Here is a 25,403-nt window from a genome sequence, read left to right on the forward strand (position 1 = left end):
CCACGTTCCAGCACTAAACCCAAATCCACATCCCAGCACTAAACACAAATCCACATTCCTGCACTAACCCCAAATCCAACTTCCAGCAATAACTCCAAATAGACCTTCTCGCACTAACCCCAAATCCAGCTTCCAGCACTATCCCCAAATCAACAATCCCGCACTAACCCCAAATCCACTTTCCCGCACTAACCCCAATTCCAGCTTCCCGCACTAACCTCATATCCACCTTCCCGCACTATCCACAAATCAACCTTCCCACACTATCCCCAAATGCACCTTCCCACACTAACCCCAAATCCACCTTCCCGTACTATCCCCAAATCTGCCTTCCCGCAATAACCCCAAATCCACATTCCCGCACCAACCTCAAATCCACCGTCTCACACTATTCCAAAATCCACCATACCGCACTCACCCGAAATCCATCTTCCCACACTAACCCTGAATCCATCTTCTGGCACTAACCCCAAATCCACCTTCCCGCACTAACCAGAAATCAACCTTCCCACACGAAATCCTAATCCAACTTCCAGCACTAAACCCAAATCCACCTTCCCGCACTAACCCTAAAATCACCTTCCTGCACTAACTCCAAATCCACCTTCCCACACTTTCCCCAAATCCACCTTCCCGCACTAACCCCACATCTACATTTCTGCACTAACACCAAATCCACCTTCATGCTCTTACGCCAATCCACCATCCACACTATCCCCAAATCAACCTTCCCGCACTATCTCCAAATCCACTATCCCAAACTAACCCCAAATCCAGATTTCTGCCATCACCCAAATCCATCTTCCCGCACTAAAACCAAATCCACTTTCCCGCAGTAAACCCAAATCCACATTCCCACACTAACACCAAATCCACCTTCCCGAAATAACCCCAAATCCACCTTCCAGCGCGAACCCAAAATCCACCTTCCCGCGCTAACCCCAAATCCATCTACCCACACTAAACCTGAATCCATCTTCAGTCACTAACCCCAAATCCACCTTCCTGCATTAACCCCATATCCGCCTTCCCGCATTAACCCCAAATCAAACTTCCCGCACTAACCACAAATCCACCTTGCCGCAATAATCCCAAATCCACCTTCCCACAGTAACCACAAATCCACCTTCACGCCATAACCCCAAATCCACCTTCCCACACTAACCCCAAATCAACCTTCCTGCACTAACCCCAAATCCATCTTCCCGCACTAACCCTAAATCCATCTTCCTGCACTATCCCCAAAACAACCTTACCGCATTAACCCCAACTCCACCTTCCCGCACTGTTCCCAAATCCACATTCCCGCACAAACACCAAATCCAACTTCCTGCACTAAAACCAAATCCACCTTCCAGCACTAACACCAAATCCACCTTCCAGCAATAACTCCAAATCCACCTTCCAGCTCGAACCCCAAATCCATCTTCCCGCACTAAGCCCCAATCCACCTTCCAGCACTAACCCCCAATCCAGCTTCCCACACTAACCAAAATTCCAGCTTGCAGCACTAACCCCAAATCAACCTTCCCGCACTAAACCCAAATCAATCTTCTCACACTAACAAAAAACCCACGTTCCCGCAATAACCCCAAATCCACCTTCCCGCAGTAACCCCAAATCCACCTTCCCAAACCAACCCCAAATCAACCTTGCTGCAATAACCCCAAATGCACCTTCAACCTCTTATGCCAATCCACCTTCCACACGATCCCCGAATCAACCTTCCCGCACTATCCCTAAATCCACTATCCCACGCTAACCACAAATCCACCTTCCTGCCATAACCCAAATCCATCTTCCCGCCCTAAACCCAAATCCACTTTTCCGCAGTAAACCCAAATCCACATTCCCACACTAACCCCAAATCCACCTTCCCGCATTAACCCCGAATCCACACACCTGCACTAACCCCAAATCCATCTTCCTGCACTAAACCCAAATCCACCTTCCAGCATTAACACCAAATGAACCTTCCCTGAATAACCCCAAATCCACCTTCCAGCGTGAGCCCCAAATCCACCTTCAAGCACGAACCACAAATCCATCTTCCCGCACTAAACCTGAATCCATCTTCTGGCACTAACACCAAATCCACCTTCCCGCATTAACCCCAAATCCACCTTCCCGCACTATCCCCGAATCCACCTTCCCACAGCAACCCCAAATCCACCTTCATGACATAACCTCAAATCCACATTCTCGCACTAACCCCAAATCCACCTTCCAGCACTAAACCCAAATCCACATCCCAGCACTAAACAAAAATCCACCTTCCTGCGCTAACCCCAAATCCAACTTCCAGCAATAACTCCAAATTCACCTTCTCGCACTAACCCCAAATCCAGCTTCCAGCATTATCCCCAAATCCATCTTCCCGCACTAACCCCAAATCCACCTTCCCCCACTAATCCCAAACCCACCTTACTGCACTATCCACAAATGTACCTTCCCGCACAATCCCCTCATCCACTTTCCCGCACTAACTCCAAATCCACCTTCCCGCACTAACCCCAATTCCACTTTCCCGCACTAACCCCAATTCCACCTTCCCGCACTAACCTCAAATCCACCTTACTGCACTCTCCACAAATCAACATTCCCGCACTATCCCCAAATCCACCTTCCCACACTGACCCCAAATCCACCTTCCTGTACTATCCCCAAATCCGCCTTCCCGCACTAACCCCAAATCCACCTTCCCGCACTATCCCAAAAACCACCTTCCCGCACTCTCCCCAAATCAACCTTCCCGCACTATCCCCAAATCCACGATCCCACACTAACCCCAAATCCACCTACCTGCCATAACACAAATCCACCTTCCCGCACTATCCCAAAATCCACCTTCCCGCACTCTCCCCAAATCAACCTTCCCGCACTATCCCCAAATCCACTATCCCACACTAACCCCAAATCCACCTACCTGCCATAACACAAATCCACCTTCCTGCACTATCCCAAAATCCACCTTCCCGCACTCTCCCCAAATCAACCTTCCCGCACTATCCCCAAATCCACTATCCCACACTAACCCCAAATCCACCTGCCTGCCATAACCCAAATCCATCTTCCCGCACACACACAAATCCACTTTCCCGCACAAAATCCAAATCCACATTACTGCACTAACCTCAAATCCACCGTCTCACACTATCCCAAAATCCACCATACCGCACTCACGCCAAATCCATCTTCCCACACTAACCCCGAATCCATCTTCTGGCACTAACCCCAAATCCACCTTCCCGCAATAAAACCAAACCCACCTTCAAGCATGAACCCCAAATTCACCTTCCCGCACTAACCAGAAATCTACCTTCCCACACTAAATCCAAATCCAACTTCCAGCACTAAACCCAAATCCACCTTCCTGCACTAACTCCAAATCAACCTTCCCGCACTACCCCCGAATCAAACTTCCCACACTAACCACAAACCCACCTTGCCGCAATAATTCAAACCCACCTTCCCACATTAACCCCAAATCTACCTTCACGCCGTAACCCCAAATCCAACTTCCCGCACTAACCACAAATCCACCTTCCAGCATTAAACCCAAATCCACATCCCAGCAGTAAACACAAATCCACTTTCCTGCACTAACCCCAAATCCAACTTCCAGCAATAACTCCAAATCCACCTTCTCGCACTAACCTCAAATCCACCTTCCAGCACTATCCCCAAATCCAACTTCCCGCAATAACCCCAAATCCACTTTCCCGCACTAACCCCAAATCCAACTTCCAGCACTAACCCCAAATCCACTTTCCCGCACTAACCGCAATTCCACCTTCCCGCACTAACCCCAAATCCATCTTACCGCACTATCCACAAATCAACCTTCCTGCACTAACCCAAATTCAACTTCCCGCACTAACCCCGAATCCACCTTACCGCACTATCCACAAATCAACCTTCCTGCACTAACCCAAATTCAACTTCCCGCATTAACTCCAAACCCACATTCCCGCACTAACTCCAAATCCACCTTCCCGCACTTTCACCAAATCCACATTCCCGCACTATCCCCAAATTCACCTTCCCACACTATCTCCAAATCCACCTTCCCGCACTATTCCCAGATCCACCTTCCCGCACTAACCCCAAATCCACCTTCCCGCAATAACTCCAAATCCACCTTTTTGCACTATCCCCAAATCCACCTTCCTGCATTTTATACCTATCAATTCATCCAATGAAATGCGACGAGTTAAGATAGTAACTATAGGTTTTTATTGGTTAAATAACAGAGCCCACCCTCGTGGGTGATCGGGTCCAACAAGGAGGAATACCAGCCAGTCGACCACCTTTATACCTGGGCAAGCAGGCGGAGTCATGGGCGGAATCAGCTGTGGTCAGCCCAGGTATAACAGCGTGACAAGAGTTGACCTTGTGTAGTGATACATCAGTGTAAACAGTGATAACCATAGTGTAACGATAGTGAACGATAAAAGTGGTTTACCACATTCACCCCTTGTTTAGATTTGAGTCCGGTGGGGTGAGGTGTACTACCAGTTCGGGTATTTCAGTCTGTCCGGAGGCTTCGTAAGTCTCTCTGATCGGCGCAGCAGCGGCGGCGGTGATGCCGTATCCAATGTTAATGCTGGTGTCTGCGTGGTCGGCGAAGGATCGTGGGGTTCCGGCATGCCGTCTACCTGGGGTGGATTTGGGGGGGTGGTGGGGGATAACGGTGGTGTCTCAGGGGTGCCCGAGGGTGCAAGGTCTCGTAAGCAGACTGTGTCCTCCCGCCCGTCTGGATATGCCACATAGGCCAACTGGGGGTTGGCGTGCAGGAGGTCCACCCTCTCGACCAGGGGGTCCGTTTTATGGGCCCTCACGTGCTTTCGCAGCAAGACGGGCCCCGCAGAAGTCAGCCATGTTGGTAGCGAGGTTCCCGTAGTCGACTTCCTGGGGAAAACAAACATTCGATCATGGGTGGTGGCGTTAATGGCCGTGCAAAGCAGTGACCGAATGGAATGCAGCGCTGCCGGGAGGACGTCCTGCCAGCGAGAGGTTGGCAGGCCCTTAGACTTTAATGCTAAGAGAACGGCCTTCCAGACAGTCGCGTTCTCTCTTTCCACCTGGCCGTTCCCTCGGGGGTTGTAGCTGGTGGTCCTGCTTGCAGCAGTGCCTCTCGCTAGTAGGAACTGGCGAAGTTCCTCGCTCATGAAGGATGAGCCCCGGTCGCTATGTATATAGTTCGGGAACCCGAACAAGGCAAAGAGGTCGTTCAGGCATTTGATGACCGTGGTACTAGTCATGTCTGGGCAGGGGAAGGCAAAGGGGAAACGGGAGTACTCATCAATGATGTTGAGGAAGTACACATTACGGACAGAGGACCGGAGGGGCCCCTTAAAATCGATGCGCAAGCGCTCGAAGGGGCGGGTGGCCTTGATCAGGCTTGCTCTGTCCGGCCTAAAGAAATGCGGTTTGCATTCGGCGCAGGTTTGGCAGTTCCTGGTCATGGTCCTGACATCCTCGATGGAGTAGGGCAGGTTGCGGGCCTTAATGAAGTGGTAAAGTCTGGTGACCCCGGGGTGGCAGAGGTCGTTGTGGAGGGTCTGCAGTCTATCAATTTGCGTGTTGGCGCATGTACTTCATGATAGAGCATCTGGGGATTCATTCAGTTTACCAGGCCGGTACAAGATATCATAATCATAGGTGGAGAGCTCGATTTTCCACCTCAAGATCTTGTCGTTCTTGATTATGCCCCTCAGCTTGTTATTAAACATAAAAGCGACCGAACGCTGGTCGGTGAGGAGGGTAAATCGTTTGCCTGCCAGGTAATGCCTCCAGCGTCGTACTGCCTCCACGATCGCCTGGGCCTCCTTCTCGACCGAAGAGTGTCGGATCTCAGGGCCCTGGAGGGTCCTTGAGAAGAAGGCCACAGGTCTCCCCGCCTGGTTAAGGGTTGCTGCTAGGGCGAAGTCGGATGCATCGCTCTCCACTTGGAAAGGGATAAACTCATCCACCGCGTGCATCGTGGCCTTAGCAATGGCTCCCTTTATGAGGGAGAAGGCTGCGCACGCTTCTGCCGTCAGGGGGAAGGAGGTGGACTTCATGAGGGGTCTGGCTTTGTCCGCATAATTCGGCACCCATTGGGCATAGTAGGCGAAGAGCCCCAGGGTTCTCTTCAGCGCCTTTGGACAGTGGGGGAGGGGTAGCTCCATGAGGGGCGCATTCTTTCGGGGTCGGGGCTGATGACCCCGTTCTCTACTACGCAGCCGAAGATGGTGAGACGCGAGGTGTTAAACACACATTTCTCCTTATTGTAAGTGAGGTTCAGTCGTTCGGCCGTACGGAGGAATTTCTCCAGATTAACATCGTGGTCCTGCCGGTTGCGGCCGCAGATGGTGACATTATCTAGATAAGGGAACGTGGCCTGCAGCCCGTTCTGGTCAACCATCCGGTCCATCTCCCTTTGGAAGACCGAAACCCCGTTGGTGACGCCGAAGGGAACCCTAAGGAAGTGGTAGAGGCCGCCATTCGCCTCGAAGGCGGTATACTGGCGGTCCTCAGGGCGGATAGGGAGTTGGTGATAGGCCGACTTAAGGTCGATGGTGGAGAATACCCGGTACTGTGCAATCTGATTGACCATATCAGCTATGCGGGGAAGTGGGTATGCGTCCAGCTGGGTGTATCGGTTTATGGTATGGCTGTAGTCGATGACCAGGCGGTTTTTATTGCCGGTCTTAACGACTACGACCTGGGCACGCCCGGGGCTGTTGATCCTCTCAATGATGCCCTCCTTCAGGAGACGCTGCACCTCAGAGCTTAAAAAAGCTCTGTCCCCGGCTTTGTACCGCCTGCTCTTGGTGGCGACGGGTTTACAGTCGCGGGTGAGGTTAGCGAACAGGGCGGGGGGCGGGACCTTGAGCGTGGATAGGCCGCAGGTGGTATGCGGTGGGCGGTTTAAAGGCTGCTGGTTGTCGACTGTGAGTGGGGGGAGGGGTCCACCGTATGCCAAAGTGACACTTTGAAGGTGGGATTGGAAGTCCAGCCCTAGTAGGACGGCAGCGCAGAGCTGGGGCAGGACGAGGAGTTTAAAATTTTTATACTGCGTGCCCCTAACCGACAGGGTCACAACACAGTATCCGCTGATGTCTGTAGAATGGGACCTCGATGCCATCGAGATCCGGTTGCACGTTGGCTGGACAGTGAGGGAGTAGTGGCTCACCATGTCTGGATGGATGAAACTCTCCGTGCTTCCGCTGTCGAACAGGCAGGTCGTGGCGTGGCCATTTACTTTGATGTCCATCATGGACTTGGACAGTTGATGCGGGCGAGCTTGGTCCAGTGTGACGGAGGCTAGTGTATGGCTGAGCGAGCTGCTGTAGTGTGCGGGTGAGGCGGTGGTCGGGTCTGGAGACAAGGTGGCGGTCGAGTGTGGTGGACAAAATGGCGGCGCCCACGAGGTTGAATAAAATGGCGGAGGAGATTGCCGCCCCCACAACTCACATGAGGCACTGCTGGCGTCGGTGGCCTTGATCAAAGATGGCCGCCCCCACGACTCACACGAGGGTATACTGGCATCTGTGGCCTTGATGAAAGATGGGCGCCCCCACAACTCGCATGAGGCACTGCTGGCGCCTGTGGCTCTCACCCTGCAGGCCTTAGCGAAGTGGCCTTTCTTGTGGCAATCGGAGCAAGTCGCGTTTCTTGCAGGGCAGCGCGTCCTCGGGTGTTTCGCCTGGCCACAGAAGAAGCAGCCGGCGGCCCGATCGCGGGGCTCTGATGTTGCAGCCGGTACCGGGGGTGGCTGTCCCGATCGGTTCTGGGACGCCGATGCTGAGGTAGGTCCCAGAGGCGGCGGTGCGAGGGGTATTGCGGCCGGGGTCGGGCCGGAGTCCCAGGGTCGCGCAGCACAGTACCTGGAATACGCCTCGAGGTCCCGATGGGCCACTTCCAGAGAGAGAGCGAGGGCTGCAGTTGTATTCAGGTCGAGGTCCTTTGATTCGAGCAGTCTTTGCCGTGAGTAGTCGGACCGAAGGCCTTTCACGAAGGCATCGTGGATATTCACTTCAGTATTTTCTGTAGACGTTACAGTTTTAAAGTCACAGTCCCTGCCGAGTGTTTGAAGCGCCCGTAATAATTCATCTACAGGCTCTCCTGGCTGTTGCGAGCGGGATCTTAGGAGATGTCTGGCATACATAGAGTTTACCGGGCTCCGGTACTGCTCTTTCAGCAGGTTGAGGGCGTCCTCGTATGTAGTAAGGTCCTGGATGAGTGCAAATACTTTAGGGCTCACTTGGGCGGTCAGAACTCTTCGTTTGGATCCCGGAGGCACGCCGGATTCTCCCAGGTAGGATTCGAAACAGCTCAGCCAGTGTTTGAAGTCGAGGGCTGAGTTCGCTGCCTGTGGGTTTAGATCCAGGTACGGCGGTCGGAGGGCTCGCAGCCAGGCCAGCTGCTGTGGCTGTTGTAGCTGGCCGTTTGGCTGGTCGTTTGGCTGCTCTGATCCACTCATTTCAAAATTTAGCCAATAAAATTGATATACCTATCAATTCACCGAATGAAAAGCGACGAGTTAAGATAGTAACTATAGGTTTTTATTGGCTAAATAACAGCGCCCACCCTCGTGGGTGATCGGGTCCAACAAGGAGGAATTCCAGCCAGTCGACCAGCTTTATACCTGGGCAAGCAGGCGGAGTCATGGGCGGAGTCAGCTGTGGTCAGCCCAGGTATAACAGCGTGACAAGAGGTGACCTTGTGTAGTGATACAACAGTGTAAACAGTGATAACCATAGTGTAACGATAGTGAACGATAAAAGTGGTTTACCACACTGCCATTACCACAAATCAACCTTCCAGTGCTAAACCCAAATCCAGCTTCCCGCACTCTCCCCAAATCAACCTTCCCGCACTATCCCCAAATCCACTATCCCACACTAACCCCAAATCCACCTTCCTGCCATAACCCAAATCCATCTTCCCGCACTAAACTCAAATCCACATTCCTGCCCTAAACCCCAATCCACATTCCCGAACTAACCCCAAATCCACCTTCTCGCACCATCCCAAAATCCACCATACCGCACTATCCACAAATCCACCTTCCCACAATTAGCCCAAATCCATCTTCCCGCACTAACCCTAAATCCATCTTACCGCACTAACCACAAATCAACCTTCCCGCATTAACCTCAAATCCAACTTCCCACACTGTTCCCAAATCCACATGCCCGCACTAACCCCAAAACCAACTTCCTGCACCAAAACCAAATCCAACTTCCAGCACTAACACCAAATCCACCTTCCCGCAGTAACCCCAAATCCATCTTCCCAAACTAACCACAAATCAACCTTCCTGCTCCAACCCCAAATCCACCTTCCCGCACTATCCCCAAATCCAACTTACAGCACAAACCCCAAATCCACCTTCCCGCAGTATCCCAAAATCCACCTTCCCGCACTCTCCCCAAATCAACCTTCCCGCACTATCCCCAAATCCACTATCCCACATTAACCCCAAATCCACCAACCTGCCATAACCCAAATCCACCTTCCCGCACTATCCCAAAATCCACCTTCCCACACTCTCCCCAAATCAACCTTCCCGCACTATCCCCAAAACCACTATCCCACACTAACCCCAAATCCAACTGCCTGGCAAAACCCAAATCCATCTTCCCGCACACACCCAAATCCACTTTCCCGCACAAAACCTAAATCCACATTCCCGCACTAACCTCAAATCCACCGTCTCGCACTATCCCAAAACCCACCATACTGCACTCACCCCAAATCCATCTTCCCACACTAACCCTGAATCCATCTTCTGGCACTAACCCCATATCCATCTTCCCGCATTAACCCCAAACCCACCTTCCCGCACAATCCCCGAATCCACATACCTGCACTAGCCCCAAATCCAACGTCCTGCACGAAACCAAAATCCAACATCCAGCACTAACACCAAATCCACCTTCCAGCACGAACCCCAAATCCACCTTCCGCACTAACCAGAAATCCACCTTCCCACACTAAATCCAAATCCAACTTCCAGCACTAAACCCAAATCCACCTTCCTGCACTAACCCCAAATCTACATTCCCGCACTAACCCCGAATCAAACTTCCCGCACTAACCACAAATCCACCTTGCCGCAATAAACCCAAACCCACCTTGCCACAGTAACCCCAAATCCACCTTCATGCCGTAACCCCAAATCCAACTTCCCGCACTAAACACAAATCCACCTTCCAGCACTAAACACAAAACCACATCCCAGCAGCAAACACAAATCCACTTTCCTGCATTAACCCCAAATCCAACTTCCAGCAATAACTCCAAATCCACCTTCTCGCAGTAACCCCAAATCCACCTTCCAGCACTATCCCCAAATCCAACTTCCCACACTAACCCCAAATCCACCTTCCTGCACTAACCCCAAATCCAAATTCCCGCACTAACCCCAAATCCAACATCCCGCACTAACCCCAAATCCACTTTCCCTCACTAACCCCAAATCCACCTTCCCGCACTAACCCCAAATCCAACATCCCGCACTAACCCCAAATCAACTTTCCCTCACTAAACCCGAATCCACATTCCCGCACTATCCCCATATCCACATACCCGCACAAACCCCAAATCCATCTTTCCGCACTAACTCCAAACCCACATTCCCGCACTAACTCCAAATCCTCCTTCCCGCATTTTCCCCAAATCCACTTTCCCGCAATATCCCCAAATTCACCTTCCCACACTATCTCCAAATCCACCTTCCCGCACTATTCCCAGATCAACCTTCCCGCACTAACCCCAAATCCACCTTCCCGTAATAACGCCAAATCCACCTTCCCGCACTATCCCCAAATCCATCTTCCTGCCATTACCACAAATCAACCGTCCAGTGCTAAACCCAAATCCACCTTCCCGCACTCTCACCAAATCAACTTTCCCGCACTTACCCCAAATCCACTGTCCCACACTAACCCCAAATCCACCTTCCTGCCATAACCCAAATCCATCTTCCCGCACGAAACTCAAATCCACATTCCTGCCCTGAACCCCAATCCACATTCCCGCACTAACCCCAAATCCACCTTCTCACACTATCCCAAAATCCACCATACCGCACTATCCACAAATCCACCTTCCCACACTAACCCCAAATCCATCTACCCACACTACCCTAAATCCATCTTACTGCACTAACCACAAATCAATCTTCCCGCATTAACCTCAACTACACCTTCCCACACTGTTCCCAAATACACATGCCCGCACTAACCTCAAAACCAACTTCCTGCACCAAAACCAAATCCAACTTCCAGCACTAGCACCAAATCCACCTTCCTGCAATAACCCCAAATCCACCTTCCAGCATGAACCCCAAATCCACCTTCCCAAACTAACCCAAATCAACCTTCCTGCTCTGACCCCAAATCCGCCTTCCCGCACTAACTCCAAATCCACTTTCCCGCCCTAACCCCAAATCCACCTTCCCACACTTTCCACAAATCCACCTTCCCGCACTAACCCCACATCTACCTTTCTGCACTAACACCAAATCCAACTTCATGCTCTTATGCCAATCCACCATCCGCACTTTCCCCAAATCACCCTTCCCGAACTATCCCCAATACCACTATCCCAAACTAACCCCAAATCCACATTTCTGCCATCACCCAAATCTATCTTCCCGCACTAAAACCAAATCCACATTCCCGCAGTAAACCCAAATCCACCTTCCCACACTAACCCCAAATCCACCTTCCCGAAATAACTCCAAATCCAGCTTCCAGAGCGAACCCCAAATCCACCTTCCCGCGCTAACCCCAAATCCATCTACCTGCACTAACCCCAAATCCATCTTCCTGCACTAAACCCAAATCCACCTTCCAGCATTAACACCAAATCCACCTTCCCGCAATAACCCCAAATCCACCTTACAGCACGAACCCCAAATCCACCTTCCAGCGCAAACCCCAAATCCACCTTCCCGCATTAACCCCAAATCCACCTTCCCGCACTATCCCCGAATCCACCTTCCCACAGTAACCCCAAATCCACCTTCACGCCATAACCTCAAATCCACCTTCACGCACTAACCCCAAATCAACCTTCCTGCACTAACCACAAATCCATCTTCCTGCACTAACCCTAATTCCATCTTACCGCATTAACCCCAAATCTACCTTCCCAAACTGTTCCCAAATCCACATTCCCGCACTAACCCCAAATCCAACTTCCTGCACTAAAACCAAATCCACCTTCCAGCACTAACACCAAATCCACCTTCCCACAATAACCCCAAATCCACCTTCCAGCTCGAACCCCAAATCCATCTTCCCGCACTAAGCCCCAATCCACCGTCCAGCACTATTCCCAAACCCACCTTCCCGCAGTAGCACCAAATCCACCTTCCCAAACTAACCACAAATCAACCATCCTGCTCTAACCTCAAATCCATCTTCCCGCACTATATCCAAATCCAACTTATGGCACTAACCCCAAAACCACCTTCCCGCACTAACCCCAATCCACCTTCCCACATTCATTCGAAATCTACCTTCCCACACTAACCCCAAATCCACCTTCCCGCACTATCACCAAAACCACCTTCCCGCACTAACCCCAATCCACCTTCCCACATTAACTCCAAATCCACCTTCCCACACTAACCCCAAATCCACCTTCCCGCATTAACCCCAAATCCACCTTCCCGCACTACCCCCGAATCCACCTTCCCACAGTAACCCCAAATCCACCTTCACGCCATAACCTCAAATCCACCTTCCCGCACTAACCCCAAATCAACCTTCCTGCACTATCCCCAAATCCATCTTCCTGCACTAACCCTGAATCCATCTTCCCGCACTAACCCCAAAACAGCCTTACCGCATTAACCCCAAATCCACATTACCACACTGTTCCCAAATCCACATTCCCGCACTAACCCCAAATCCAACTTCCTGCACTAAAACCAAATCCACCTTCCAGCTCTAACACCAAATCCACCTTCCCACAATAACCCCAAATCCACCTTCCAGCACTATTCCCAAACCCACCTTCCCGCAGTAACACCAAATCCACCTTCCCAAACTAACCCCAAATCAACCATCCTGCTCTAAACCCAAATCCATCTTCCCGCACTATATCCAAATCCAACTTATGGCACTAACCCCAAAACCACCTTCCCGCACTAACCCCAATCCACCTTCCCACATTAACTCCAAATCCACCTTCCCACACTAACCCCAATCCACCTTCCCACATTAACTCCAAATCCACCTTCCCACACTAACCCCAAAACCACCTTCCCGCACTTTCACCAAAACCACCTTCCCGCACTAACCCCAATCCACCTTCCCACATTAACTCCAAATCCACCTTCCCACACTAACCCCAAATCCACCTTCCCGCATTAACCCCAAATCCACCTTCCCGCACTATGCCCGAATCCACGTTCCCACAGTAACCCCAATCCACCTTCCCACATTAACTCCAAATCCACCTTCCCACACTAACCCCAAATCCACCTTCACGCCATAACCTCAAATCCACATCCTTGCACTAAACCCAAATCCACATCCCAGCACTAAACAAAAATCCACCTTCCTGCATTAACCCCAAATCCAACTTCCAGCAATAACTCCAAATCCACCTTCTCGCACTAACCCCAAATCCACCTTCCCGCATTAACCCCAAATCCACCTTACTGCACTATCCCTAAAAACCACATTCCCGCACTAACCCCAATCCACCTTCCCACATTCACTCCAAATCCACATTCCCACACTAACCCCAAATCCACCTTCACACCATAACTTCAAATCCACATTCTTGCACTAATACCAAATCCACCTTCCAGCACTAATCCCAAATCCACATCCCAGCACTAAACAAAAATCCACCTTCCTGCGCGAACCCCAAATCAAACTTCCAGCAATAACTCCAAATCCACATTCCTGCACTAACCACAAATCACCTTCCCGCACTAATGCCGAATCAATCTTCTTGCACTAACCACAAATCCACCTTGCAGCAATAATTCAAACCTACCTTCCCACAGTAACGACAAATCCACCTTCATGCCGTAACCCCAAATCCAACTTCCCGCACTAAATACAAATCCACCTTCCAGCACTAAACACAAAACCACATCCCAGCAGCAAACACAAATCCACTTTCCTGCACTAACCCCAAATCCAACTTCCAGCAATAACTCCAAATCCACCTTCCCGCACTAACCCCAAATCCACCTTCCCGCACTAACCCCAAATACACCTTCCAGCACTATCCCCAAATCCAACATCCCACACTAACCCCAAATCCACCTTCCTGCTTAACCCCAAATCCAACTTCCCGCACTAACCCCAAATCCAACATCCCGCACTAACCCCAAATCCAACTTCCCGCACAAACCCCAAATCCAACATCCCGCACTAACCCCAAATTCAACATCCCTCTCTAACCCCGAATCCACATTCCCGCACTATCCCCATATCAACATACCCGCACAAACCCCAAATCCATCTTTCCGCACTAACTCCAAACCCACATTCCCGCACTAACTCCAAATCCTCCTTCCCGCATTTTCCCCAAATCCACTTTCCCGCACTATCCCCAAATTCACCTTCCCACAATATCTCCAAATTCACCATCCCGCACTATTCCCAGATCAACCTTCCCGCACTAACCTCAAATCCACCTTCCCATAATAACGCCAAATCCACCTTCCCGCACTATCCCGAAATCCATCTTCCTGCCATTACCACAAATCAACCTTCCAGTGCGAAACCCAAATCCACCTTCCCGCACTCTCCCCAAATCAACTTTCCCGCACTTACCCCAAATCCACTGTCCCACACTAACCCCAAATCCACCTTCCTGCCATAACCCAAATCCATCTTCCCGCACGAAACCCCAATCCACATTCCCGCACTAACCCCAAATCCACCTTCTCGCACTATCCCAAAATCCACCATACCGCACTATCCACAAATTCACCTTCCCACACTAACCCAAATCCATCTTCCCGCACTACCCTAAATCCATCTTACCGCACTAACCACAAATCAATCTTCCCGCATTAACCTCAACTACACCTTCCCACACTGTTCCCAAATACACATGCCCGCACTAACCTCAAAACCAACTTCCTGCACCAAAACCAAATCCAACTTCCAGCACTAACACCAAATCCACCTTCCCGCAATAACCCCAAATCCACCTTCCAGAATGAACCCCAAATCCACCTTCCCAAACTAACCCCAAATCAACCTTCCTGCTCTGACCCCAAATCCACCTTCCCAAACTAACCCCAAATCAACCTTCCTGCTCGGACCCCAAATCCACTTTCCCACATAACCCCAAATCCACCTTCCCACACTTTCCCCAAATCCACCTTCCCACACTAACCCCACATCTACCTTTCTGCACTAACACCAAATCCAACTTCATGCTCTTACGCCAATCCAGCATCCGTACTTTCCCCAAATCACCCTTCCCGAACTATCCCCAATACCACTATCCCAAACTAACCCCAAATCCACATTTCTGCCATCACCCAAATCCATCTTCCCGCACTAAAACCAAATCCACATTGCCGCAGTAAACCCAAATCCACCTTCCCACACTAACCCCAAATCCACCTTCCCGAAATAACTCCAAATCCACCTTCCAGAGCGAACCCCAAATCCACCTTCCCGCGCTAACCCCAAATCCATCTACCCGCACTAAACCTGAATCCATCTTCTGGCACTAACCCCAAATCCAACTTCCCGCGCTAACCCCAAATCCATCTACCCGCACTAAACCTGAATCCATCTTCTGGCACTAACACCAAATCCACCTTCCTGCATTAACCCCATATCCACCTTCCCGCACTATCCCCGATTCCACATATACGCTCTAACCCCAAATGCAACTTCCTGCACTAAACCCAAATCCACCTTCCAGCACTGACACCAAATCCAGCTTCCCGCAATAACACCAAATCCACCTTCCTGCATTAACCCCATATCCACCTTCCTGCACTATCCCCAAATCCACCTTCCCGCACTAACCACAAATCCAACTTCCCGCAGTAAACACAAATCCACCTTCCAGCACTAACCCCAAATCCACCTTCCCGCACTAACCCCAAATCAACTTTCCCACATTAACCCCAAATCCACCTTCCCGCACTGTTCACAAATCCACATTCCCGCACTAACCCCAAATCCAACTTCCTGCACTAAAACCAAATCCACCTTCCAGCTCGAACCACAAATCCATCTTCCCGCACTAAACCCAAATCAATCTTCTCGCACTAACAACAAATCCACGTTCCCACAATAACCCCAAATCCACCTTCCCGCAGTAACCCCAAATTCACCTTCCCAAACTAACCCCAAATCAACCATCCTATTCTAACCCAATATCCACCTTCCCGCACTATCCCCAAATCCATCTTATGGCACTAACGCCAAATCCACCTTCCCGCACTAACCCCAATCCACCTTCCCTCATTAACTCCAATCCACCTTCCCACACTAACCCCAAATCCACCTTCCCGCATTATCCCCAAATCCACCTTCGCGCAATAACCCCAAATCCACCTTCCAGCGCAAACCCCAAATCCACCTTCACGCACTAAACCTGAAACCATCTTCTGGCACTAACCCCAATCCACCTTCCCTCATTAACTCCAATCCACCTTCCCACACTAACCCCAAATCCACCTTCCAGCATTAACACCAAATCCACCTTCCCGCAATAACCCCAAATCCACCTTCCAGCGCAAACCCCAAATCCACCTTCACGCACTAACCCCAAATCCACCTTCCTGCATTAACCCCAAATCCACCTTCCCGCACGACCCCCGAATCCACCTTCCCACAGTAACCCCAAATCCACCTTCACGCCATAACCTCAAATCCACCTTCCCGCACTAACCCCAAATCAACCTTCCTGCACTATCCCCAAATCCATCTTCCTGCACTAACCCTAAATCCATCTTCCCGCACTAACCCCAAAACAGCCTTATCGCATTAACCACAAATCCACATTCCCACACTGTTCCCAAATCCACATTCCCGCACCAACCCCAAATCCAACTTCCTGCACTAAAACCAAATCCACCTTCCAGCACTAACACCAAATCCACCTTCCCACAATAACCCCAAATCCACCTTCCAGCACTATTCCCAAACCCACCTTCCCGCAGTAACACCAAATCCACCTTCCCAAACTAACCCCAAATCAACCATCCTGCTCTAACCCCAAATCCATCTTCCCGCACTATATCCAAATCCAACTTATGGCACTAACCCCAAAACCACCTTCCCGCACTAACCCCAATCCACCTTCCCACATTAACTCCAAATCCACCTTCCCACACTAACCCCAAATCCACCTTCCCGCATTAACCCCAAATCCACCTTCCCGCACTATGCCCGAATCCACGTTCCCACAGTAACCCCAATCCACCTTCCCACATTAACTCCAAATCCACCTTCCCACACTAACCCCAAATCCACCTTCATTCCATAACCTCAAATCCACATTCTTGCACTAACCCCAAATCCACCTTCCAGCACTAAACCCAAATCCACATCCCAGCACTAAACAAAAATCCACCTTCCTGCGCTAACCCCAAATCCAACTTCCAGCAATAACTCCAAATCCACCTTCTCGCACAAACCCCAAATGCAACTTCCAGCACTATCCCCAAATCCACCTTCCCACACTCACCCCAAATCCACCTTCCCACACTAACCCCAAATCCACCTTCCCACACTAACCCCAAATCCACCTTACTGCACTATCCCTAAAAACCACCTTCCCGCACGAACCCCAATCCACCTTCCCACACGAAGCCCAAATCCACCTTCCCGCACTAACCCCAAATCCACCTTACTGCACTATCCACAAATGCACCTTCCCGCACAATCCTCTCATCCACTTTCCCGCACTAACCCCAAATCCTCCTTCCCGCACTAATCCCAAATCCACTTTCCTGCGCTAACCCCAATTCCACTTTCACGCACTAACCTCAAATCCACCTTACCGCACTATCCACAAATCAACCTTCCCGCACTATCCCCAAATCCAGCTACCCACACTAACCCCAAATCCACCTTCCCGTACTATCCCCAAATCCGCCTTCCCGCACTAACCACAAATCCACCTTCCCGCACTATCCCAAAATCCACCTTCCCGCACTAACGCCAAATCCACCTTCCCGCACTATCCCCAAACCCACCTTCCTGCCATTACCACAATCAACCTTCCAGTGCTAAACCCAAATCCACCTTCCCGCACTAACCAAAAATCCACCTTCCCACACTAAATCCAAATCCATCTTCCAGCACTAAACCCAAATCCACATTCCTGCACTAACCCCAAATCACCTTCCCGCACTAACCCCGAATCAATCTTCCTGCACTAACCACAAATCCACCTTGCAGCAATAATTCAAACCCACCTTCCCACAGTAACCACAAATCCACCTTCACGCCGTAACCCCAAATCCAACTTCCCGCACTAACCAAAAATCCACCTTCCAGCACTAAACCCAAATCCACATCCCAGCAGTAAACACAAATCCACTTTCCTGCACTAACCCCAAATCCAACATCTAGCAATAACTCCAAATCCACCTTCTCGCACTAACCCCAAATCCACCTTCCAGCTCTATCCCCAAATCCAACTTCCCGCACTAACCCCAAATCCAGCTTCCCGCACTAACCTAAAATCCACCTTCCCGCACGAACCCCAAATCCAAATACCCGCACTAACCACAAATCCATTTTCCGCACTAACACCAAATCCACGTTCCCGCACTAACCCCAATTCCACCTTCCCGCACTAACCCCAAATCCACCTTACCACACTATCCACAAATCAACCTTCCTGCACTAACCCAAATTAAACTTCCTGCACTAACCCCGAATCCACATTCCCGCACTATCCCCATATCCACATACCTGCACAAACCCCAAATCCATCTTCCCGCACTAATTCCAAACCCACACTCCCACACTAACTCCAAATCCACCTTTCCGCACTTTCCCCAAATCCACATTCCCGCACTATCCCCAAATTCAACGTCCCACACTATCTCCAAATCCACCTTCCCGCACTTCCCAGATCCACCTTCCCGCACGAACCCCAAATCCACCATCCCGCAATAACGCCAAATCCACCTTCCCGCACTCTCCCCAAATTCATTTTCCTGCCATTACCACAAATCAACCTTCCAGTGCTAAACCCAAATCCACCTTCCCGCACTCTCCCCAAATCAAGCTTCCCGCACTATCCCCAAATCCAGTATCCCACACTAATCCCAAATCCACCTTCCTGCCATAACCCAAATCCATCTTCCCGCACTAAACTCAAATCCACATTCCTGCCCTAAACCCCAATCCACATTCCCAAACTAACCCCAAATCCATCTTCTCGCACTCTCCCAAAATCCACCATACCGCACAATCCACAAATCCACCTTCCCACACTAACCCCATATCCATCTTCCCGCACTAACCCTAAATCCATCTTACCGCGCTAACCACAAATCAACCTTCCCGCATTAACCAAAAATCCACCTTCCCACACTGTTCCCAAATCCACATGCCCGCACTAACCCCAAAACCAATTTCCTGCACCAAATCCAAATCCAACTTCCAGCACTAACACCAAATCCACCTTCCCGGAATAACCCCAAATCCACCATCCAGCACGAACCCCAAATGCACCTTCCCGCACTATCCCTAAATCCACCTTCCCGCAGTAACCCCAAATCCACCTTCCCAAGCTAACCCCAAATCAACCTTCCTGCTCTAATGCCAAATCCACCTTCCCGCACTATCCCCAAATCCAACTTCCAGCACTAACCCCAAATCCACCTTCCCACACTATCCCCAAATTCACCTTCCCACACTAACTCCAAATCCACCTTCCCGCACTAACACCAAATCCACCTTCCCACACTATCCCCAAATCCACCTTCCCGCACTAACCCCACATCTACCTTTCAGCACTAACTCCAAATCCACCTTCCCGCACTAACCCCAAATCCACCTACCTGCCATAACCCAATTCCACCTTCCCGCACTATCCCAAAATCCACCTTCCCGCACTCTCCCCAAATCAACCTTCCCGCACTATCTCCAAATCCACTATCCCACACTAACCCCAAATCCACCTACCTGCTATAACCCAAATCCATCTACCCGCACACACACAAATCCACTTTCCCGCCATAAACCCAAATCCACATTCCCGCACTAACCTCAAATCCACTGTCTCGCACTGTCCCAAAATCCACCATACCGCACTCACCCCAAATCCATCTTCCCACACTAACCCTGAATCCATCTTCTGGCATTAACCCCAAATCCATCTTCCCGCACTATCCCCGAATCCACATACCTGCACTAACCCCAAATCCAACGTCCTGCACTAAACCCAAATCCACCTTCCAGCACTAACACCAAATCCACCTTCCTGCAATAACACCAAATCCACCTTCCAGCACGAACCCCAAATCCACCTTCCCACACTCACCATAAATCCACCTTCCCACACTAAATCGAAATCCAACTTCCAGCACTGAACCCAAATCCACCTTCCTGCACGAACACCAAATCAACCTTCCCGCACTAACCCCGAATCAAACTTCCCACACTAACCACAAATCCACCTTGCCGCAATAATCCCAAACCCACCTTCCCACAGTAACCCCAAATCCACCTTAACGCCATAACCCCAAATCCAACTTCCCGCACTAACCACAAATCCACCTTCAAGCACTAAACCCAAATCCACATCCCAGCAGTAAACACAAATCCACTTTCCTGCATTAACCCCAAATCCAACTTCCAGCAATAACTCCAAATCCACCTTCCCGCACTAACCCCAAATCCACCTTCCCGCACTAACCCCAAATCCAACATCCCGCACTAACACCAAATCCACTTTCCCGCACTAACCCCAAATCCACCTTCCCGCACTAACCCCAATTCCACCTTCCTGCACTAACCCCAAATCCACCTTACCGCACTATCCACAAATCAACCTTCCTGCACTAACCCAAATTCAACTTCCCGCACTAACCCCGAATCCACATTCCCGCACTATCCCCATATCCACATACCCGCACTATCCCCAAATCCATCTTCCCGCAATAACTCCAAACCCACATTCCCGCACTAACTCCAAATCCACCTTCCCGCACTATCCCCAAATCCACATTCCCGCACTATCCCCAAATTCACCTTCCCACACAATCTCCAAATCCGCCTTCCCGCACTATTCCCAGATCCTCCTTCCCGCACTAACCCCAAATCCACCTTCCCGCAATAACGCCAAATATACCTTCCCGCACTATCCCCAAATCCACCTTCCTGCCATTACCACAAATCAACCTTCCAGTGCTAAACCCAAATCCACCTTCCTGCACTAACTCCAAATCCACCTTCCCGCCATAAACCCAAATCCACCTCCCTGCACTAACCCCGAATCCATCTTCCCACACCAACCACAAATCCGCCTTTCCGCACTAACTCCAAATCAACCTTCCCGCACTATCCACAAATCAACCTTCCCGAAATATGCCCCAATCCACCTTCCTGCACGAACGCCAATACCAACATCCAGCCCTAATCCCAATTCCACCTTCCCGCAATAACCCGAAATCGACATTCCCGCACAAACACCAAACCCACATTCCCGCACTGAGCCCAAATCCTCAATCCCACACTAACCCCAAATCCACCTACCCACACTATCCCCAACCTAACCTTCCTGCCATTACCACAAATCAACCTTCCAGTGCTAACCCCAAATCCACCTTCCCGCACAAACCCCAAATCCACCTTCCCGCACTGTCCCCAAATCCACCTTCCTGCACTAACTCCAAATCCACGTTCCCGCCATAAACCCAAATCAACCTCCCTGCACTAACCACAAATCCACCTTCCCGCACAAACCCCATATCCACCTTCCCGCATTAACCCCAAATTTACCTTCCGCAGTTTCCCCAAATCAACCTTCACACACTATCCACAAATCAACCTTTCCGCACTATCCCCAAATCCAACTGCACGCACTAACGCCAAATCCACCTTCCCAAAATAACCCCAAATCCACCTTCCCATACTATCCCCAAATCCGCCTTCCCGCACTAACCCCAAATCCACCTTCCCGCACCATCCCAAAATCCACCTTCTCCCACTCTCTCCAAACCAACCTTCCCGCACTATCCCCAAATCCACTATCCCACACTAAACCCAAATCCAGCTACCTGCCATAACCCAAATCCACCTTCCCCTGCAATCCCCAAATCCGCCTTCCCGCACTAACCCCAAATCCACCGTCCCGCACCATTCCAAAATCCACCTTCTCCCACTCTCCCCAAACCAACCTTCCCGCACTATCCCCAAATCCACTATCCCACACTAAACCCAAATCCAGCTACCTGCCATAACCCAAATCCACCTTCCCGCACTATCCCCAAATCAACCTTCCCGCACAATCCCCAAATCCACTATCCCACACTAACCCCAAATCCAACTGCCTGCCATAACCCAAATCCATCTTCCCGCACACACGCAAATCCACTTTCCCGCACAAAACCCAAATCCACATTACCGCACTAATCTCAAATCCACCGTCTCACACTATCCCAAAATCCACCATACCGCACTCACCCTAAATCCATCTTCCCACACTAACCCTGAATCCATCTTCTGGCACTAAACCCAAATCCATAATCCCACATTAACCCCAAATCCACCTTCCCGCATTATCCCCGAATCCACATACCTGCACTAACCCCAAATCCAACATCCTGCACTAAACCCAAATCCACCTTCCAGCACTAACACCAAATCCACCTTCCCGCAATAACATCAAATCCAGCTTCCAGCACGAATCCCAAATCCACCATCGCGCACTAACCAGAAATCAACCTTCCCACACTAAATCCAAATCCAACTTCCAGCACTAAACCCAAATCCACCTTCCTGCACGAACCCCAAATCAAACTTCCCGCACTAACCTCGAATAAAACTTCCCGCACTAACCACAAATCCACCTTGCTGCAATAATTCAAACCCACCTTCCCACAGTAAACCCAAATCCACCTTCACGCCGTAACCCCAAATCCAACTTTCCGCACTAACCACAAATCCACCTTCCAGCACTCAACCCAAATCCACATCCCAGCAGTATACACAAATCCACTTTCCTGCACTAACCCGAAATCCAACTTCCAGCAATGACTCCAAATCCACCTTCTCGCACTAACCCAAATCCACCTGCCAGCACTATCCCCAAATCCAACTTCCCGCACTAACCCCAAATCCAGCTTCCCGCACTAACCCCAAATCCACCTTCCCGCACTAACCCCAAATCCAACATCCCGCACTAATACCAAATCCACTTTCCCGCACAAACCCCAAATCCACCTTCCCGCACTAACCCCAATTCCACCTTCCCGCACTAACCCCAAATCCACCTTACCGCACTATCCACAAATCAACCTTCCTGCACTAACCCAAATTCAGCTTCCCGCACTAACCCCAAATCCATATTCCCGCACTATCCCCATATCCACATACCCGCGCAAACCACAAATCCAGCTTCCCGCACTAACCCCAAATCCACCTTCACGCAATAACTCCAAACCCACATTCCCGCACTAACTCCAAATCCACCTTCCCGCACTTTCCCCAAATCCACCTTCCCGCACCATCCCCAAATTCACCTTTCCACACTATCTCCAAATCCACCTTCCCGCACTATTCCCAGATCCACCTTCCCGCACTAACCCCATATCCACCTTCCTGCCATTACCACAAATCAACCTTCCAGTGCTAAACCCAAATCCACCTTCCCGCACTCTCCCCAAATCAACCTTCCCGCACTATCCCCAAATCCACTATCCCACACTAACCGCAAATGCACCTTCCTGCCATAACCCAAATCCATCTTCCCGCACTAAACTCAAATCCACATTCCTGCCCTAAATCCCAATCCACATTCCCGCACTAACACCAAATCCACCTTCTCGCACTATCCCAAAATCCACCATACCGCACTATCCACAAATCCACCTTCCCACACTAACCACAAATACATCATCCCGCACTAAACCTGAATCCATCCTCTGGCACTAACCCCAAATCCACCTTCCCGCATTAACCCCAAATCCAGCTTCCCGCACTATCACCGAATCCACCTTCCCACAGTAACCCCAAATCCACCTTCACGCCATAGCCCCAAATCCACATTCTCGAACTAACCCCAAATCCACCTTCCAGCACTAAACCCAAATCCACACCCCAGAACTAAACACAAATCCACCTTGCTGCGCTAACCCCAAATCCACCTTCCAGCAATAACTCCAAATCCACCTTCTCGCACTGACCCCAAATCCAGCTTCCAGCACTATCCCCAAGTCCACCTTCCCGCACTAACCCAAAATCCACCTTCCCGCACTAACCCCAAATCCACCATACTGCACGATCCCCAAATGCACCTTCCCGCACAATCCCCTCATCCACCTTCCCGCACTAACCCCAAATCCACTTTCCCGCACTAACCCCAATTCCACCTTCCCGCACTAACCTCAAATCCACCTTACCGCACGATCCACAAATCACCCTTCCCGCACTATCCAGAAATCCACCTTCCCACACTAACCCCAAATCCACCTACCCGTACTATCCCCAAATCTGCCTTCCCGCACTAACCCCAAATCAACTATCCCACACTAACCCCAAATCCACCTACCTGCCATAACCCAAATCCACCTTCCCGCACTCTCCCCAAATCAACCTTCCCGCACTATCTCCAAATCCACTATCCCACACTAACCCCAAATCCACCTACCTGCCATAACCCAAATCCATCTTCCCACACACACACAAATCCACTTTCCCGCACAAAACCCAAATCCACATTCCCGCACTAACCTCAAATCCACCATCTTGCACTGTCCCAAAATTCACCATACCGCACTCACCTCAAATCCATCTTCCCACACTAACCCTGAATCCATCTTCTGGCACTAACCCCAAATCCAGCTTCCCACACTACCCCGAATCCACATACCTGCACTAACTACAAATCCAACGTCCTGCACTAAACCCAAATCCACCTTCCAGCACTAAAACCAAATCCACCTTCCCGCAATAACACCAAATCCACCTTCCAACACGAACCCCAAATCCAACTTCCCGCACTAACCATAAATCCACATTCCCACACTTAATCCAAATCCAACTTCCAGCACTAAACCCAAATCCACCTTCCTGCACTAACCCCAAATCAACCTTCCCGCACTAACCCCAAATCAACCTTCCCGCACTAACCCCGAATCAAACTTCCCACACTAGCCACAAATCCACCTTGACGCAATAATCCCAAACCCACCTTCCCACAGTAACCCCAAATCCAACTTC

Source organism: Somniosus microcephalus, unplaced genomic scaffold, assembly GCF_052327205.1.
Source record: "Somniosus microcephalus isolate GS21.2 unplaced genomic scaffold, FLI_Smic_1.0 unresolved_chr5, whole genome shotgun sequence".
NCBI classification, from domain to species: Eukaryota; Metazoa; Chordata; class Chondrichthyes; order Squaliformes; family Somniosidae; genus Somniosus; species Somniosus microcephalus.